The 17,795-nt window shown below is 40.5% G+C and overlaps 2 long non-coding RNA genes across 2 annotated transcripts in view; one reads left to right on the top strand and one right to left on the bottom strand.

Moving 5' to 3' along the window:
- Positions 1-17,795, top strand: part of LOC142826536 (uncharacterized) — a 69,426-nt gene that overhangs the window by 35,684 nt on the left and 15,947 nt on the right. The gene's annotated exons all lie outside the window — the stretch shown is intronic.
- LOC142829370 (uncharacterized) lies at positions 9,451-16,252 on the bottom strand. The gene is made up of 4 exons (XR_012903758.1): positions 15,977-16,252; positions 15,673-15,808; positions 14,777-15,000; positions 9,451-9,693 (listed from the first exon to the last, which is right to left on the bottom strand). It is a non-coding gene; the product is annotated as an uncharacterized LOC142829370 (long non-coding RNA).

Below are 17,795 nucleotides of genomic sequence, written 5' to 3'. Positions count from 1 at the left end.
ACCCCTTTCTTCAGATCATTTATAAATAGGTTGAATACAATTGGTCCCAGTACAGACCCTTGGGGGATACCACTAGTTACTTCTCTCCAGTCTAGAAACTGACCATTTATTCCTACCCTTTGATTCCTGTCTTCCAGCCAGTTATCAGTCCATGAGAGTACTTTTCCTCTTATCCCATGACAACTGACTTTACTTAAGAGCCTTTAGTGAAGGACCTTGTCAAAGGCTTTCTGAAAATCTATGTATATTATATCCACTGGATCCCCCTTGTCCCCATGTTTGTTTACTCTCCCTCAAAGAACGCTAATAGAGTAGAAGCTTCAGGAGTGGCCGAGTTAGTCTGTACTGGATAAACTTAAAAAACAACAAATAGTCTGATAGCACTTTATAGATTAACAAAACATGTAGATGGTATCATGAGCTTTCTTGGGTACAGCCCACTTCTTTAGATGACCAGAGTGTTGAATGTCCAGGATCCAAAAAAAAGCGGAAGAGCAGACGCGTTCCCTAGACGTGATAGAGTTTTTCCTTTGGTATCCCGGAACCCACCCATAGTCTGTACATAGCCACACTGTGAGAAACAAATAATGAACTATAATAAGGAAATAATATATTTAAATATCTATAGGCAAGCAAGCATGTTAGCCCTATAGGCTACATTATTATCCTAGAGGGTATTACAGACTTATGAACTATCACCATGTTGCAGAAATACAAAATGTAATGATTAAGATTGGAATGGAATATCTTTTATAAAAGAAATGAATCCCAGGTTACTTGCTGCTCCAACACCCCTCCAATATATCTACCTGTACTCATACTTCATGGCAAGCTGCACTGTAAATCTGCAGTGCTCCACAGTGCTGCAAACTAAGCGTCGAGGACCCTGCTGATGCACACTAAAAGTTCTGAGTTTGCTTTGACATACAGCGGTACATCAGCATTGTAGATTTTGCCGTGCAGGAGGCATACATGCAGACATGTGCTTATCTGAATTCATGAACATGCAATGGCAAAGTTAGGGGGCATATGTATTATTGCTTCTGCTGCTGTGAAATTGAAAACACTGAATAATTCAAGTTCAGTCTGAGACAACTCTCCCTGGTGGTTTATTTTTATTTTATTCTTATGGAGTATTAAATAAATAAGGTGAATAATAACACAAATCAGCTATTCCATTTCAGTAGGATAACTTTACTAAGCCACATCGCAATATGATGATTCATTTTAATCCCGGGGATTCTTTTAGATGTGATATGTATAGTATAGCAAACTGTACTATTGTTTGTGAGAAATGCACAAATCTGGAATCTCAGGGTTTTTTTTAAAGCTGGGAATTTAGTTCTTTAAAGGAAGCCATTTTAAATGATTTCTTGTTATAGAATGTCAGCATAACAGGTAAACTACAGTACATTTCACAGTCACAAATTTTAGTTACAATGAATCAATGCCCTCTAAATAAGAATTTATTTTTATAAAGCTGGGGAATACTATCCAGGGACTCATGTAGTGCTCAAAGGTTTTATTCCTCTACTAGCTAGGTCACACTGCCAGGTGTTTTGTTAGACAACTTGTCTTTCTGTATCAGTGATTGCCAGAGGCACTGTTTGCACTTGAGTGGCTTGATTCCAAAGTAAGCTTTAAAACCAAGGTGAGAAGTTCACTCCCTTAAATTATACACAAGACTTTACCACCTGGTGGGTCTTATTTGGCTTGCCCCTGGGGAATTTAAGAAACAGGCTTGAGATAGCTGGTAAGAGAAAGTAGCATTTCTAAAATAATGCAATTCAAAGTCAGGACTATAAGTTACTAAACACTCTGAGCATCCTTTTCTAATTTCCAGCAATTCCTAGCTTGCTGTTTTCCCAATTTTAATGTCATAGGTTTCATTCATGCTTAGCTGGGGCTCCTGAAATTTACCATCAGGTAACAGATAAAGTTGCATTTTAGTTTTTTTGCTTGCTCATGAAATGGAGACGCTCAATGCACAATTGCTGTTCATTTCAATGTGTGCCACACAGGACCTCCACCACAATTTCCAAGAATGTTGGGAGAAGAGGATTCAGATTTTAGTATATTATGGAATTTCAGGCCACGTTGAAATGTTGCTAACAGTCTCTGTCGAAAGTTACATTTTCATTTTGCCTTAAGTTTGACACATGGTTCTGTCTGTGTATTGTCTTCTGTGCTTTTTTTCAAAGGTTTGTAATTGTATGCACCAAGTCTCTTTTTCTCAGAAACATTTTTGCTTCACAAAATCAGGCCGGTTTCACCAGAATTTTGTTGAGGAAGAAAACTAGGGGGGATAGTGCCAGCAATGTTAAAATGTCCTATATCAATTTATTTGCAGATGGAAGAGGGAAAATGAAGCTTCTTAATCTTTGCTTTTGAAATGTCTCTCTTCACAGCTGGTGTTTCAGACTGTCCACATGAATCTGTTGAATCACTCATACATATCCTTTCACATATTGCAGCTCTTCACAACCATGTGGGATTATCTGTTTTTTAAAGTGAAAGCTGAGATTCTGATGTAATCAGCTGATTCCAGTAATTGGACCCCATGCTGGAGCTATAGAACCTGTGTCCTAATCCAGCAGGGCAGCCCTTCAAGTCCCCTTGGATGTGGAAGAAGCAGTGCCCTTGCTTAAGTGTCCTTTGAAAATAGAAGAGTTTGTAAGCAGCTAAACTGTCACTCTCTGAAGAGTAAATACAGAGAGCAGTGGGATGGGATAAGGCTGTTTTCCCTGAACTATGGCAACAGAACGTATACGGTCCCGATCTTGGTGAGCAGTGATAGAGAAAGGAAGACAGAGGTCTGGGGACTTTGCAAAGAAAGGTGTGAGATGTTCCATTGGAGCTGTGTTTAAGCAACTCACACCACTGCAGTTAGAAAGTTCATCTTGTAAATGCTGCCACCAATCACATCCTATAAAATTCACGGTGGTCTACTCCTAAATCTCATAGGTTGTAGCTCTGTTTCATGTCATCTCTTCCCTGTCAGATTTATTGATAACTCCCAAGGCAATGATGTAATTACCACATCAGCTGTAGTGTTGTTAACTGTTGTTGATGAAAGCTTGTAAATTAAAAAGCTTTCTGAGATCTACAGCTTCATCAATAGCAGTATGAATTAACATGCTAGCTAATTAAACAATAGTACTTCAGCATGGTACTGAGTAGTGGATTCATTACCCAATTCTTAACTAAGCCTTTGACTAATCCTAAACACATGAGGAAACGAGTATAACTGCATTATGACTTCTTTTGATTGTTATCACTTTGATGTTAGCATCTATTGAAATTTATGGGGACAATTTTAATAGGCCACCAGATGTCAGTATGACCTTCTGTAATGTAAGGTAATGTAATTAACTCCCTTTCCACCAGTCACCACTGGTGAGCTTGTACATACCACCTAGTGTTTTAAAAGTCCTACTTTGAGTAAGAACAGCACATATAGTCCATTGTTAAATGCATCCTCAAGCTGCCAGCAACACTTTCAGTTTGTGCAGAAGGAAGAGCAAAGAATAAGGCTATGTCTACACCTATGGCAGCATCTGTCTATAAAATCATGACTCGTGTGGAAGAAGTGAATAGAGTTATTTACCAGAACAAGGGTTACCCAATGAAATTAATATGTAGCAGTTTCACACACACGAAAGGAAATATTTCTTCACACAATGCACAGTCAACCTGTAGAACTCCTTGTCAGAGGATGTTGCAAAGGCAAGACTATAATAGGATTCAAAATGCACTAAAGAAATCCATGGAGTAGAGGTCCACCAATGGCTATTTGCTAAAATGGGCAGGGATAGTGACCCTAGCCTCTGTTTGTTAGAAACTGGAAATGGGCTACAGGGGATGGATCACTTGATGGTTACCTGTCCTGTTCTTTCCCTCTGAGGCACCTGGCATTGGCTACTGTCTGGAGACAGAACACTAGGCTAGATAGACCTTTGGTTTGACCCAGTATGGCTGTTATGATGTGTGTAGCCACACATGGCAGTGAAAGGCTCTGGTATAGGGAAGAGAGTGGGGAAATAGTAAAATTATCATTCACTTGTTTCCAGAAGCTGGGCTCTACAGTAGTCTTTGCAATCTCAAGCTCATAAAGTCATGAGAGCAGGCCATACCACTGGGCTACATCTAGACTGGCATGATTTTCCACAAATGCTTTTCACGGAAAAGTTTTCCGTGAAAAGCATTTGAGGAAAGGCGCGTCTAGATTGGCGCGGACACTTTTCTGCAAAAGCACTTTTTGCGGAAAAGCATCCGTGCCAATCTAGATGTGGTTTTGCACAAAAAAGCCCGGATCGCCATTTTCGCAATTGGGGCTTTTTTGCGCAAAACAAATCTGAGCTGTCTACACTGGCCCTTTTGCGCAAAAGCTTTTGTGCAAAAGGACTTTTGCCTGAACGGGAGCAGCATAGTATTTCCGCAAGAAGCACTGATTTCTTACATGAGATTGGCAGTGTTCTTGCAGAAATTCAAATGGCCAGTGTAGACAGCTGTCAAGTTTTTCCGCAAAAGTAAATGCTTTTGTGGAAAAACTTGCCAGTCTAGACACAGCCCTGGAGTTCCAGTATGTAGGAAGATGTGACATAAGTGGATTCTAGAGCTAACCTCAGTCTCTTTCTCCCAGTCAGAAAGCAGAACACCAACCATAATAATGCCTTGTGTTGAGATACCATAATCGCTTATAAACTAAGCAGATTCTGGCCAAATAAGGAGACATAAAAACAAAATCTAGAATCAGACAGAAGGGATATTGGGGATTTGAAGAGGTGGCACTCTTTTAGCAAAGTTGTCATTTAACTAGTCACACTTCTTATATTAAAGCTCCATTTATGTATGGCTATTAGTGATGTTATAAGCATAATGCAGACATAAGGGCTACGTCTACACTGGCCCCTTTTCCGGAAGGGGCATGTAAATTTCACTAGTCGTCGTAGGGAAATCCGCGGGGGATTTAAATATCCCCCGCGGCATTTAAATAAAAATGTCCGCCGCTTTTTTCCGGCTTTTAAAAAAGCCGGAAAAGAGCGTCTAGACTGGCCCCGAAGTAGGAATAAGAGCCTCCGGAAAAGGGCGCTTTTTCCGGAGGATCGGGGCCAGTCTAGACGCTCTTTTCCGGCTTTTTTAAAAGCCGGAAAAAAGCGGCGGACATTTTTATTTAAATGCCGCGGGGGATATTTAAATCCCCCGCGGATTTCCCTACGACGACTAGTGAAATTTACATGCCCCTTCCGGAAAAGGGGCCAGTGTAGACGTAGCCACACAGTGCATTTTTAATGGTAATAAGCACGTAATTAGGAGTTTATAGGTGGTTATAAGTTGTGAATAAATGCAACCCACTGATCTGTTGTAATCTATAACAATTGATTAGCCATTTATGAAACATCTATTAATATTGTATTAACCCTCCATAACAAACTTATAAATGGAACCTTAATAAAGTGTAACCATTAAACCAAATTCCTTAGAATTAGGGAAGCAATGTACTGCTGGAGGAGCCCTCATTTAGATGAGAGGTCAAATGTTCAGATCTAAAATTACTTAGGAGTTTTGGAAGCCTCAGTTATGACAATTTACATTTGCTTTGGATATGCTCATGTGCTCCTGAATCCCATTGAAACTGAGGTCCTGAACATTGGCTAAATCCTCCACTATTTCCACAAGAAGAATGTTTTTTTAACCAACTTCAAGTTCCAATGCAGAACTATATTCTCCTATCAACACTTCCTCTCCTTTCCACCCGCAGCATGTCTTGACTGGATGCAATATCTTTCACATTTTGTTGTCTTCAGTATGAACTGAGGATGCTTTGCATAGGACAGTGTCAATTTTGACTATTATTAACTATTACTGACTATTAATACTGTACAGCATGCCACCTTTTTCCGGTGACCGTAAAGTGAGGAAGGGTGTATTATTGACTATTAATACTGTACAGCATTTTCAAAAGGTAGCACATTATGCATCCAAGGCACATTCTACCACCATTCTGTACTTGCGCAGTCTATGGTTGAACAGCTCCTTTCTGATGTCCAGGCTGCCTATTGTTACAGCTTCAGGAGCCAGGGGAGAAAAGGGTAGACTGGGTTTCCTATGATAGCTGTAGGCATTTCAGTGTCACCAATGGTTAGTTTTGGAACTGGAAAGCAAGTTCCTTCTTGCTGCTTTCTAAAGAGACCAGGGTTCCTAAAGATGTGTGTGCATCATGAACTGTTCCCAGCCAGCCCATGTTGATGCTGATGAAATGGCTCTTGTGATCCACCAGCACTTACCACACAACTGAGAAGTACTCCTTGAAGTTTATGGACTCTTTGATAAGGTGATCTGGTGCCAACATAGGGATATATGTTCTGTCCACTGACCCATCACAGTTAGGGATCCCCATCATGCTAAAACCATCCACTGTATCCTGCACATTGCCCAGTCATTATTCTAAGCAAAACTTTATTGATTGCCCTGGCTCCCTGGATCCTCACAGCCCCCACAGTAGATTTAGTCACATTGATTCCATCCTGATCCATAGCAGTAAGGTGTTAGAAGCTTCTAAATTGCTACTCATTTCTCAACTGTATATGTCGGTCTCATTCAGGTATCACTGCACTTTGCGCTGAACTCTTCCCATCGCCTATAGTGTTCTTATACATGCAAAAGTTATGCGGGCACCGCTCGTCATCCCACAGCTGCATGACTGTGCAGTCCTACTACCTGGTGATAGTTTTTCTGGCCTAGACGTGGCAAAATGTGTGACTGCCACAAGCAGCTGTGAATTGCTCCATGCCCAGGCTGCCAGTTAAGCTGTGTCTGTGCCATCACATTGCTCCATGCAGTGATTTCTGCTCCGGCTCTGCAAATGCTGCGGGATAATGTGTGATGTGTTTGTGATGCACACAACAACAGTGTTCAACTGAACAGGGTCCATTCTTGCAATGTTTGTTGTGAACACAGGTCACCCAGGCTTAGGAAAAAAGTTGCAAACTCACTTGTTTGCCATTGATTTCAGTGGGAGAGAGGCAAATGCCTCATGGGAGGCTGATGACATATCCATAGCCCTTCGCAGCAGTGTTTTCATCCCATGAGATATTGGGGCTATAGGGACTATGGGATAGCTCCCCATGGTGCATCATTCCTTGAGTCGATGCAATCGTGGGCAGGGAGGATGTGCTCTGTCTAAAATCAACCTAATTTTGTAAAATAGATATCAGAATTTGAAAAGCTGATTTTTTTAAAATGGGTGCAAAAAGCTGTTACATGATTGAGTTGAGGACAGATGGATGTTAGGGGGCCAAGGCAAATTTCAAAACTAGCACGAGATACTGAGAGCCCTGAACGTTGAGCACTTAAGGAAGGTGAGTCCAACACATATTCATGGTACTGGCCTCTCCCTGATTTTTTCAAAAGCATTGAGAAAATTTTACATGCTCAGACAACTGCTTAATATACTCACTTCTACAAGAAGCAGAGATCACTCAGTCTTATGTGGAAGAGTGGACATAAGAGAAATCCAGAAGGTGACAGAGAGCAAGCAATTCTCTGAAGATCAGAAATAGCCAGAGGTCTAGCAGGAAAATTGTAGGGAACAGGTGGTTACAGAGTGGGGAAGCCCTGTTCATTGTCACTATGTAGAACAAATAATGTGTTATCCATGAAGTATCATTTGTTTCTACACTTCTGAACATATTTGGTTGCTTCCACATATCTTGTATTGCCTATCTCTGGCTATACACCTTGATCACAGTAATCAGGAGAAAGTTCCATGTGAGACAGGCACATCATAGATCTTTTTTGGATAAGGCATGGAAAAAATCTAATTTGTAAGTAGAAATCAAATCTGCTCTCTGAAGCAGGGAGAGCAGCTGCAGAAAGCAGGTACTTCTGCACAGGAGGTGAGGGGATCAAATGAGCTTTGTGGGGACCAGTCTTCCCCTGCAGGACCCCTTCATCACAACTGTCAGGGTTGGACTCTCCCACCCAGAGCCATCTTGAATCCATGTGATGTGCCTCTCTGTCATATAAGGAAGGAGCCAGACACTGACCGATGTTGGCAGAGCAGTTGCAGAAAGCATTTTTGAACAGAGATTGAGGGATACAGACTGCTTTTTGCAGTTTTCACTGAGTATTATCTCACCTGTGCTGATTGGCTATTTGATCAACCTCTTCTGCCCCTCAACCACAGCATCCAACTCCTCCTACCCTCTCCTTCAGCCTCCTCTTCCCTCCTGCATTCCTCCTTTTCCAACTAGCTAATATCCTCCTAACATGACTCCTCCAAAAGGATTAATAAAACAAAAGTAACCCCCCTCCTGTGACATACGCATGACATTTGCAGCCATGGAATCATTGATTATGCACTGTTCTCCTACCCTTTGTCTATCTTGTCTATTTTGATTGTTCGCTCCTTAGGATGTATGCCCCTGTCCTCAGTAGGCCTTTCATACATTACTTTAAATATGAAAAAATAATAAAATACCTAATATATTCATTCTTGTATCCACATGTATTTCATGTCTTTCTGCAAAGTAAAGTTTAAACTTTGAACTGTCCGCTAATGGTTCTGAATACTGAATCTGATATAACTGAATTGATGAGCATGTTAAGTTGGTGCAATATACCCCAGGATGTATTGAATAAAAGATTTTCTCAAGGGCACTGGTAACTATGCAAAATACAGTAATGTCTGCAGTGTACCAAATGGAGTTGTTAAATCATTTTCTAAGCTGAGCAAACCATTGTATGGTTAGGCAAATGTGAAAGGCTAAGCAATATAGGTCCTAATCCTGGAGACCCATTCCCTCTGACTTCCGGGCTTTTGTTAGTTTGGTGTGTTAGAGATTTACCTGTCTTTGCTCCCCTGCTTCCATCCCAACAAAACCCAAATGCTTTATTTATGCATTTAAAAGTAGCAGAAAATATCACAGGTATGTTTTTAGTCAAATATATCACAGGTATATTTGCAGTTTCAGGCCAGCTCAATAGATGGGGTTGCCAACTTTCCCAGACCAGATGGTCCAGACATCATTGCCATGAACTGAGTTCAGTTGGGAGAGCTGGCACCTTATCAATAGATAGGGGTTCAAATTATTTTCATAGTTTAAGGGGTTCTTAACTTATCACACAATTTTACTTCTTGATACATGATTTCTCTCCATATTGGATAGAAAAATGTTGGCACTCAGTGGAAACTTATCTTTTATGCTATGTGCCTTAAATTAATTGTGGTCCAATTAACTTTATGTAAATGTCCAAATTTCATGATTAGATTTAAAAATAAAAGAATGGATGTAGACTGCTTCTAACATATCATGACTATAACATCAAAATAAATGTTTGTACCACTAAAAATGAGTAGAATTCAAACCAAAGTATATGTTCTTAAAATATGCTAGATTCAATTTTAGAAACAATGATAAAAGCATCACTGTGAAATTGATACCGGCTCTGCCTCCGGTGCCCGCACCTCGCGTCGGCTGCTGGTGACGGGGTTGCTTCACCCCGTCACAGGCACACTAATCCAGTGTTCTGGCTTACCTGTCATATTTATCTCAAGTCATGGTGCTTTTAATATCTCTGGACAGGATACAGATTATTCACTGATCAGTCATTTGATTAAGCAAAAATGCTGAATGCTGAAAGTCTCTGCGTGGTCCTGTCTGCATTCATTTTTGAACTTGTACTTTTTGCCTAAACAAAAAAACCAAAACAATAAAAATGTTATATTTTTACAGGCTTAGAATGTATACTTGGTACAAGTATAGGCACTTTCCCAGGGTTTTGGGAGCTCAGTATGTAAATCTGGAGGCTCCCATCCATCCAAAAACAGGGGTGCAAAAAACTCTGAGGGCAAGTCCCTGGGGAGTCTGTAGAGTAAGCTTTCCCCTCAGTCACACTAGTATAGTGGCTACCATCCCTTAGGCAGGAACTTGACCCCCCAACTCCAGGCATTGTGACCTGGAGAATGGGGAGAGCACTAAACCTGAATAGCTGTTGGTGCTGTCAGCATTGGTGGCATAGTAGCACCTAGATATTATAGTAGGCAGTGCAGAAACATGCAAAAAGAGACAGGTTCTACTCCCACTGCCCTCCCCCCCAAAATTCTGCACTCTAATTATCCATCAGGTAAAGGATGAGAGGAAGGTAGTGATATACCTATTATACAGGTGAAGAAGTGGGGCACAGACATCAAGGGTCAGACTGAAGACATGTGGGTTCCTGAAGATGCAAATGGGTGTCTACTGGGATTTTCAAGAGGTTATAATGCTCATTGAAATAATTTGGAATTAAGCATATGTGTTTTGAAAATTCAGTTAAACATCCACTTGCATTGTTAGGCATTTAAATGTCTATAACAGTCTGGATCTGAGTGATTTTGTTTAAAATCACACAAACTTATGGCAGGGCCAAGAACTGACCCAAGGACTCCAGAGTCTTAATTCAGCCATTGCCACAAGACCACCCTATGACACTGCACCCCATAGTCTTCATAGTTATATGAAAGTATGACATATTAGGATGTGTTTTGTACAAAATGGGTGAAGTAAAGTGTCATTAAAAAAGCTATGATTTGCTGAATATGATTATCTCATTTGTATGCATGTATCATCTTATCTGAAGTTAAGACTATTGATTATGTATCTGTATTTCACCTGTTGTCACTCCTCAAAGACACCTACTAGGCAAAATGCTCCCAGTCTAGACAGTCATCTGTAAAGGACCTATTCAAGGTAATGCGCCAGTAGGAAAAACAAAAGCTTATCTCCTACGTGGTGACCCTTCCTAAAAACACACCAAGCATCCCATAAGAAATAGTTGCTATGAATCAGTAAGATATGCCAAGACATGTGCCCAGGCCATATGACACAGAACATCAGATTGGATTTTCACAAACTGATTTTGGGACAAAGGGTTCCTGCCACGTGGTAAAGTTATATAAGAGAGGACGTGACATCATCGGTTGTTCTTCACTCTCCCACAACTGAACACCTGAGAGAAGATCCAAAGGAAAAGGGACTTGGAATTGAAGTGGGAATCCCAAGCTGCAAAGAAAATGCAGCTTGCCCCTTAAGAATCTGCAAACCTGTTTGCATCATTAGCCAGGGTGAGAATTTGCTAATGCATATCCTATCTTTCTAGTATCTTACTGTTTGTTTGTGTTTGTTTAGTAAATAAGCTGCATTGATCTGTTTGCTATTAATTACAATCACTTTAAATCTTGTTTCTAATTAATAAACTTATTTTATGTTTTAATCTAAACCGGTAAGTTTGGAGTATAGTGTGTGAAATCGTAGCTCAAGGAGTAGGGACTGTTACATTTCCTTTCCTTGAGGGAGGGGTGAATTCTCTGACCTTACGTAAGACAATTCCCTGTGCAGTGCAAGATGGTATAATTTTGGGTTTATAGTCCAGTGTCGGTGAGAATGTGGATGTCTGGAGAGCTGAGGCTTATATTGGATATGGTCTCTCTATTGTTGGTTTATGCAATGGCTAGTCAGACAGCCGGCATGTAACTGCAATTGTGTCTCTCTCTGCCTATGTGGATGCTGGGATGGAAGTATAAGACTGGGAGGCTATGTTATTAATAACTGTTGAAATAACAAAAGTGTCTCTATGCAGCAAGCCATTATTTCGAAATAACGTTGAGTTGGAGGACTTCTTACTCCAACTCCTGTAACCCTCAGTTTACAAGGAGTAAGAGAAGTTGAAGGAAGCGTGTTCTTCTTTTGACTTCCTGCTGTGTAGACAGTGCCAAAAGCCAAATTAAGCTATTTTGACTTAAGTTACGCAATTGATGTAGCTCAAGCTGCATAGCTTAATTTGACTTTAGTCCTGCTGTGTAGAAATGCCTGGAGTGAGCCTGTAGTTTGTCACAGCAGCACAGTGTGGGAGGGAGACCAAACTGGTGAGTCAGAGGGCTCAGCAATACCCCAGTTTCAAGTGGTACCCCAGGAGGATGCCATCACACAATCTTTTTTTTATAGGTATGTGGTGATATTTCCTCATTTGTGGACACCCAGGATACAGGAACTAGGAAAGTGCATAAACCTCTTATTCCTACTAGAAATATGTAAAGCTCCATTATTACTTTTGAGCCACAAGTCTGAATAGCTGGTGGAGGGGAGCCCCAGGAAGACACTATCCCTCTGGTGCTACTCCTTTAGCATGGGGCTGCACAGATGGAGAAGACTGTTTACTACAGTGTGCTAGCTCCACTCTGCAGACTAGCATGAGTTACTTCCCCAATTCAGTATTCTGCTCTCTTACCTCTCCACCCATTCTTTAGTAGCCAGGAGGAGTAGCAACAAGCAATCTCATCACATTTTAGAATGCAGGGTTGGCTGCTTTGAGAAACCTCTGCCCACACAGGAGAGCATCTACAGCAATGTTTCATAAACTGTGTTCCAGGGCACACTGGTGTGCTGCGAGGCAGTCGGAGGCATGCCATGGAGAACAGAATTCAAAATGGCCACCCTTAAAGGGGTGACTTTTTCCTCAATAACTTTTCCTCAACCCTTTCCCCCCCCCCCAATATCTTTCCCCTGACTCTTTTCCCCCTCGACCCCCCCCCCTTGTTTTTTGCTCAATAAAAAAATCCTTGGTGTTCCTCCTAAAAAAATTGTTTGATGTTTCTTGGTCTTAAAAAGTTTAAGAAACACTGATCTACAGGTTGAACCTCTCTAGTCTGGCACACTCTGGGTACATCTACACTGCATCCCTCTTATGGAAAAACCTATGCAAATGAAGTGTAGTATATTGCCGCACTTTAATTGCATAATTAATTAGGGGCCATTTTTGTGCAAGAGGCTTTTGGGCAAAAAGGAGCCGACTACACAGCTCCTTTTTGCTCAAAAAACACTCTTTTGCACAAGAGCTGTTCTTCCTGAAAAAATGAGGAAGAACTGCTCTTGCGCAAGAAGGAGTTTTTGCACAAAAAAGAGCTGTGTAGATGGCTCCTTTTTGCGCAAAAGCCTCTTGCACAAAAACACCCCCTAATTAATTATGTAAATGAAGCATGGCAATATGCTGATCCATGCTTCATTTGCATAGGCTTTCGTGCAAGAGGGATGCAGTGTAGACGTAGCCTCTGCTCCAGCAATATCCATAGTCTGGTGTGATTTTAGTTAGCCAGATATCCACTTATAATGGGTGTGGCCAAGTTTCCCATGGTCTCATAAAGTTCGTTTACAGCCCTCAGTCTTGGCTCTCAGCATCCTACAAAAGCACAACAATATGAATTAAAGGTTCAAACTGAATCCAACTCCAAATTTCCTCTTGTTTAAATACTGCCTGGCCTCATTCTACTCTGCATCCCTTACTTCATAACAACCTATCCTTAATGTGCTTTTCCAGACTGTATCCCTTCTTAATTCTTATTTTCCCTCCCATTTAATCAATAAGACTAATGATCACTCTTACTTCATATGGCTGATAGGAAACTTTCCCCCTCCTCTTCCAAGACTAGTTTCCCATCTTTAAATCACCCCTTAAAAGTTTTATTTTCTCTTTAGCACAGGATTGACTGTCTATAAAAGCATTTTGTGATCCCATGTATGAAGGACACTGTACACAAGTACATTGACTGTCTGAAATGATATTTATTGCTTGACTAGTTTGCCACACATCTGAAAGGTAGTGAGGGCCTGAATTGTGTGGAGATGGCACATTACATAGCTTGACAGCAAGATATCAGGTTGAGTATGTGTTTGAAATGCAAAAATACCACTAGTAGAGTACTAAGTAAGTGCATGGTTAGAAGGCTCAGCTTGAAAGCTGATACTGCCAACTGTATTAAAAATTAAACTCTCTTTTCTATGCTTCATGGACACTTTGTCCTTTTGGATTTCTTCCACTGAATTTAATATGGGTTAACTTTTCCCTATTCTGTGTCTGCAGTATCAATGTAATTGACATATTATGCCAGAATAGCCTATAATCAAGCTAGGTTGGCATAATTTAATATGTTTGGATTTAAATAATATTTTCCAACCTGATTTCAAAATGTGTTTCTGCAGAATGGATATCTTGCAAAAGTCCCAAGTTACAGAATCTTAGAGGGAAAAGAGCAGAATCATGCAATCAGAAATAAAAACCACAAACTAATCCAGTGTCTAGTAATGGAGTAAAATTCAGAGGAAATTTTCTCTACTCCAATGTTTTGCATTTCCTACATCTACCAAACTCTCATTATTCCTCTGGAATGCAGTATTATGTTGCAACCTTCTAGCAAGATTATGTACTTAGATTAAAAACAAACTTTCTGTGTATATGCTGTGCACATAAATTAGGTCAAAACATGGAGCTTGAATCTATCAGGTATTATATAGTGTTCATCACCATAAGACTCACTGAAGTTAATAGGAGTCTTTCCATTGGCTTGAGTGGGCATTGGAACAAATCCTAATTGCTGAAATAATTAAGCAGTTGAGAATCGGAGATGTGGGTATGAAGAAAGTATATGATATCAGAGCAGAGAGATGCCAGATGGGAGGTTGTTTCTGTGACAGACAGGGAAATATGCTGGGAAAACCTTACTTAAGTTCATGTCTCATTGTGGGTGAGGAATTGTATGTCATTTCCTGGGAGAAGGGGACCATAAACTTCCAGAAAGTAAGGACAGTTGAAAATGGTTAGATGAATGCACTCAGACAATAATCCCTTCAGAAAACCACCACTATGTGGAAAGAGGATCACATATACTGGTCCAAACTGAATTCTCCGGAGACCAAGTTACGGCTTTTGGTTAAAAAAATTGAGTTAAAACTGACTCTACCTTCAGTCTGATCCAATCTTCCATCCAAGGAGGACTCCAGCCCTTACTGGGAATGGCAAGAAGGACTTAGGCCAGCTTATGGGCTGGTTCTGAGCCAAAGTGGTTTGAATTGGTAACCACAGAAGAAACCCGTTGGTGTGATCTGAAGAACTACTCGCCAGTTAGAGCCACTGTGGGAGGAGTTCCAATAATCTCAGGTGAATTTACAAGCATGCATGTGTAACCTACACTAAAGAAAGCAAGCCAATTTACTCAGCAACTCTATGCTATAGAATTCTCCTGGCAAAGTGTTTGCAGAAACCATTCATTCATATTCTTTAGCAGCATATTCACAAACTGCAGCTGTATTTTCTGAAGGAATCCTCTAAATACTAAAAGTGGAAAATTATAATAGGAGTTACTTTTTTTTCTTCTTCTTCTGAAATCCAATGCAAGTCTCTTCCATTAGACAGTCTCATTCTCACTCTCACATGCACTTAAATAATTTCAAATATCTTTTTACTGGCTAACACGCCAAAGATAAACCATTATAGCACAGTAGATACAATGAGCCCCAGGTAAGCTAATATCACCAACTAGAGATTGGTTGTTTTTCATTTAAAATGGAAAAAAGTAAACCAAAACAAAAAAAACCCACTTGGCCTTTGCCTTAAAATATGTATACTTAAATCTCACAAAGTAAGTTCTGCAATTGGGACTTCTGTCTTCTGGTTTCACATGGGCTTACCCTGTGTATTATATGGGCGATTAGATAAAATGTTTAGCTGTATCACGTAATCAGTTGTTTCTATATCCACAATATTGAGCACAAACACAACTTTAAATAAGAAAAGTTGACAATTACTTTAGCTACTATGCTGTCACACTCTTTGGTTCAATGATGCAATGCAACTCACATTTGGGTTCCAGTTGTGATTCCTCCTTATGGTGTTTTCCCAGTCTCAAACCCACTAACTTCTGTAAAATTACAGGAAACTGTATTGCAATCCAACCTTCAGATTCAGTCTGGATTACTCTTGGCAGCTCTTCTTCCTGCACACATTTGTACAAATACAAGTGTTCTATTTATGAAATAAATAAGCAACATTTAGGCAAGTGGCACACGTACCTGTCTCCTTCACTGTGACCAACTGTTTTCTTGGGTTTGACATATACCATAGATAACATATAACTGCTTCAACCCAATAATGTCTAACTTACCTATAGAATTATAGGAAACTGCACTGAATTCCAATGCATTGGAACGCTTCTGGTAGTTCTGTTTTCTCCTTGCTTGGCTGAGGCAGGATGTGACTGATGCTCAGAATGGTTGCCAGGTTTGTATTACTGATCAGTCAGCAGCTGCTAGCTCCTAAACATTTTATCTAATTGCCTGTATAAAACCCAGGGTAAGCCCACGTGAAAACAGAAAACCTCCGTTTATCAGAAGTCCCAATCGCAGAACTTACTTTGTGAGATTTAAGTATACATTAACCAGCAAGTAGCTTATAAAACTTTTTTTTAACTGATTTTGCCACCAGGAACCAATCAAGGCTCAAGATTCTTTATTTATTTGATTGATCAGGCCTGGGGCTGGGAGCCAATTATGGTCTCTGGGAAACTTTAAAAGGAAAAGCAGCAACACAAGCAACTTTAAAACTGGGACAAGCCCAAAACAAACCTCCAGAAGAAAACCATAAGCCAACTCTGCTTAGGACAGATTATCATAAATGGCCTTGGTGCTTATCAGCTTTTGGTGCTGCCTACACAGCAGGAAGTTGAAGGAAGAACATTCTTCCTTTAACTTTCCTTACTCCTTGTGAAATGAGGGTTATAGAAATTGGAGTAAGAAGCCTGTTATTTTGAAATTATTTTGATATAACAGGCTTGCTATGTAGACAGGCACACTGTTATTTTGAAATGACATGAGACATACCCTACATGGACCTAGGAGAGGGAACTAAAACCTGAGCCTATCCAAGCCCTGCTGTCCTAGATGGGCCAAGGCCAAAGCCTGTGCTCCACTGCTCTGGCAGAGGGACAAAGCTCAAGGACTTCAGCCCCATGTAGGTGGGCTGTAACCTGAGCCATACCACCCAAGGCTAAAGCCTTTGGGACTTTGGCTTTGGCCCCCGGAGGGGGGCGGGGGACTTGGTTTTGGGCCTCAGCCCTGGACCCTCACAAAACTAAAACCAATCACTTTGGGGTCCCAACTCACAGCCTGAGAAATGCTGGTCTAACCTGTACTGAAAACCTCCCCAGTGATAGAGATTCTATAACCTCCCTCGGTAATTTGTTCTGAATATTTTCTTATCAAATCAGAGCAAGTAGAAACAGCAGCTGTAACTTCATCAATGAAGTTTTTGGCTAAACACCAGAAAATAAGAGGTGAGAAGGAAGAGAATAAATGGGTTATGTGTGTAGGTTCTAGTTAATATTTAAATGTTTTCTCTGTGACTGTCTTACAATAAGAAACAGATTTGCTTAGAAAGAGCTGTGTGGTAATGTGTAGGCATGACACAGTCATATCATCTGAGATGAGAAGTAAAGCAGTCTTGCTTAGGAAGTCTGACTTGGGTGAGGGAATTCACAGGGATGTGAGATACTTTGGTCAGCAGGGAGAGGTGCCACCTGACAGGTGACTGCTGGCTAGCAGAGAGCCTAAGAGTGGGTTCCTTGCTGGCAGGGAATCCAGGCACAGTTGCCCTGAACCAGAACTGGCTGCAAATTTTTCATCAACACTTTTTTTCCCCTCTGGCTTTATTGAGAAAATGGAAATTTCCATGATATAATTAATTTTTAATTATAATCAGGTTATTACAAAAAAACAAACAAAAAAAACCCCTCACAACCATGACACAAACATTTCATGACACAAATAATTCCATGAAAATCATTCATTAAAATGTAAATTTAAGATTTTCTTCTTTTGTTTTGCAGAAAATAAAATCCATCTTTGACTATCTATGCTCTTCAATCCTGTAGTTCTAAAATCAGGACTGCAGTCTCCTTTCTTGTGATCATATTATGGGAATGAGAG

This window comes from Pelodiscus sinensis, chromosome 1, assembly GCF_049634645.1.
Source record: "Pelodiscus sinensis isolate JC-2024 chromosome 1, ASM4963464v1, whole genome shotgun sequence".
NCBI lineage: Eukaryota > Metazoa > Chordata > Testudines > Trionychidae > Pelodiscus > Pelodiscus sinensis.
The sequence above is the reverse complement of the archived record's forward strand: the minus strand, read 5'-3'. Positions and strand labels throughout refer to the sequence as shown.